Source organism: Miscanthus floridulus, chromosome 5 (genome assembly GCF_019320115.1).
Source record: "Miscanthus floridulus cultivar M001 chromosome 5, ASM1932011v1, whole genome shotgun sequence".
NCBI lineage: Eukaryota > Viridiplantae > Streptophyta > Magnoliopsida > Poales > Poaceae > Miscanthus > Miscanthus floridulus.
Window position 1 is genome coordinate 28,951,598 of NC_089584.1, and position 3,349 is coordinate 28,954,946.

A 3,349-nucleotide genomic window follows, 5' to 3' on the forward strand; every position below is an offset into this window, starting at 1 on the left:
TAATCAGAAGGACTAGAGCTAAACTCAAGAAAGTTCTAGCTTTAAAGTCAGAAGACAACCATATAAGACGAAGCTTAACACCTAAATTTGAAGCCATGGCTAACAGGACTCTCTGTGAATTCTCTGCTCCAACTACGACCAACATCCGTACTTGACCAACAGTCAATGTTGGAGATAATGGATTCATGCTCAAGCCAGCTCTCATCAACATGGTGCAAGCAAACCAGTTTTGTGGGAAGGCACATGAAGATGTGAGTGTACATCTCCAACACTTTTTGGAGATCTATAGCACTTTCACCATCAAAGGAGTAACCCAAGATGCCATATTACTTTGCCTCTTCCCATTCTCACTTTTGGGGAAGGCAAAGCAATGGTTCTATGCCAACAAAGATAGAAATACTACATGGGATAACTGCTCTACTGCTTTTCTAGCAAAGTTCTTTCCCACAGGCAAGACCAATGCTCTGCATGGGAGAATTTCAAGTTTTTAGTACCAAGATGATGAATCTATCCCGGAGGCATGGGAACGCTTTCAAGATTACATTGAGGAATTTCCTTATCATGGGATGGAGAATTGGCTACTCATGCAGACTTTCTGCCATAGGTTGACCAACAGTACCCATGAGACTTTGGATGCTATTGCTAGAGGTGCATTCCTATCACTCACCATACCAGCTGCAACAGCTCTTGTGGAGAAGATGGCCTCCAATCAAGGTTGGAATGAAGAACGTGTGCAAACCCGCAAGAGGAGTGGAGGTATGCATCAACTCAAGGAGGTAGACATGCTATCTACTAAGATGGACCTACTAATGAAGAAACTTAAAGATTGAGCAAATGAGAAGCAAGAAGTCATGCATATTCATGATTCTCACATGACATGTGAAGTATGTGGAAACACTGGACATTTAGGGAACAACTGCCCTGAGACCCATGAGGATATGAACTTTATCAATAACAACTACTACTTTCGTCCTCAACAGAATCAAGGATGGAACCAGCAACAGAGACCCAACTACCAAGGTAACTATCAAGGTAATAATTTTACCAATTTCAATCAACCACCCTTGAGAGAATTAATTGCTGGCCAATCCAAACTTATGGAGGGATTATCTAGAAAGGTAGCTACCAATGATAAAATTCTAGAAAACATAAATAATAGAATGGATAGCTTTGCTTCTGCCATTAAGAGCCAGCATAACTTTAATAAAATAATAGAATCACAAATAGCTCAACTGGCTGCTATTGTTCCTCTGTCAGACAAAGGTAAGATTCTGAGGCAACCAGAAGATCTAGAAACTGCAAATCTTGTCGATATTCACAATACAACATACTACTATATACAACCATCAACAGGAAGGTGGATAGACTATACCTTGCTGGAAAAGAAGAGCGATCCAGGAAGACCTGTCATGCCCATTGCCATTGGGCCTTACATTTTCTAAGAAGTTGTCTGTGATTTCGTAGCAAGTGTCAACATCATGCCAAAGATAATTTATGATCAAATTAATGGAGATACTTTCTTATACACAAATATGCATTTGCAGCTTGCAGATCAGTCACTCTACTACCCCAAGGGAGTTCTTGAAGATGCCAGTGTTCGAGTGGGACAATCTTATGTTCCTGTAGACTTTGTGGTTCTAGAAACAGGTAGAGATATAAGGGAACCCATTATTTTTGGCTGACCTTTTCTGAGCGCCGCTAAAGCCATCATCTACGCAGATAGTGCCAAGATCTACTTCACAATCAAGGATAGAAAGGAGAAATTTTCTTTCAAGAACCGCATCTTGCAATCTCCTAGACATCCACAAACATTGTACCTGCCTGAAGAGATAATAGTGACCAAGAAGAAGAATAACAAGAGAAGGAGGTAGAACAAGGCTAGGCAGCCTCAAGAAGAATCGGTCAACATGATCAACACACTTTGATCAGAGTACGACCACCTCCTCGCTTCCACCATTCCTTGCTAAGAAGGATGACCTAGGCGTACCAATGATCAAGTGTACCATTAGACAAAGAATCTTCCACAAGACCTTCTGCAACATTGGGTTGGGTATCAACATAATGTCCAAGGTAACGTATGAATACTTATTTGGTGATGAACCTTTGTTCCCTACATATATGCAATTGCAGATGGCAGACCAATCAATCAGATTTCTAGAGGGAATAGCAAAAGATGTCATGGTAAGGATACATGATCACTATGCCCTTGTCAACTTCATGGTTCTAGACATGGGAGAAGAAGAAGACGATACACCCATCATTCTTGGAAGACCGTTCCTCAACACTACCAATGCGATCATCTATGTTGGATCTAGACAAATCCACTTCCAATTCCCTATTGAAAAGGTACGCCGTTATTTCAATACTTATACCACTTATGAGCAGCTGAAGAAGTCTCGCTCCAAGAGGAGACATCAATAGTCTTGAAACCAAAAGAATTAATCCCCAAAGAAAAGTTAGGAGGAATGTGAGGAACCTGAAGAACCTATAAACAATGAACCTGCTCCGCCAAAGTCAAGTCCATAGACCAAATAGGTATGAAAAGAAAGGTAACATCACCACCAGAGTCACAAGAGGTGCAACCATCAGGATCTCCATCCTCGGGACTGGCTGATGCACCCAAGGAATGAACAAGATAGGAAAAGAGTCATGTCCGGAGGACTTAAAAATCCGAACCCTGGCCGTGAGATAACATTGGTAGATATTCACATTTACTTTTTAGTATTGCATGAATAATTTTTCACTTTTAGCATGTTTACTCTTCTACATTAGTATTGCATTAGTAGAAAGAAAATAAAAATTACATCATTGCGTCATTAAAGCCTAAAGCCCCATGTGAATAAATCTATGGTGTGTAAAAGCACGTAGGAATATTCATTGTGGTGGCATAAAAATAAAAATATCATACATACATATTTTCTGCATTATATAAATAAGAAAATCCAAAAATATTAAATAGACATCCTGCTAGAACTTTTTGCTCTTGTTGGAGTATTTTGCAGAACATCTAATTAGAAAATCTATCTAAACCTCCAAGGACAACAAATCTCTGAATGGCTGACTGCTAACCCCATATCCTAATCTGTGCCACGAGTTTTGGTGCTCTTGTTGGAGTATTTTGCAGGATGATCAAGAGTAAAGCCATCCATCCAAAGTACATTTTCCTGAACTATCGCTACACCCGCTACATGAGGAACACAACTTCTGGACGGAAGAGAAAGACTTCTGCTGGTAGACTCACTCTAAGAAACACCATGACAACATCTAGCTTGGGGGAGAAGCATCCCCCATGGATCGAGATAAGTATTTCTTTCTCTTTGGTTTTACTGTTAAGTTTGCTTCATATTTG

At 40.1% G+C, this 3,349-nt stretch overlaps 1 non-coding gene across 1 annotated transcript; it reads right to left on the reverse strand.

Annotated features, from left to right (window-relative positions):
• Nucleotides 1-459: 459 nt before the first annotated feature.
• Nucleotides 460-568, reverse strand: LOC136455661 (small nucleolar RNA R71). Its single transcript, XR_010759145.1, has one exon. It is a non-coding gene; the product is annotated as a small nucleolar RNA R71 (small nucleolar RNA).
• Between the last annotated feature and the right edge of the window lie 2,781 nt (nt 569-3,349).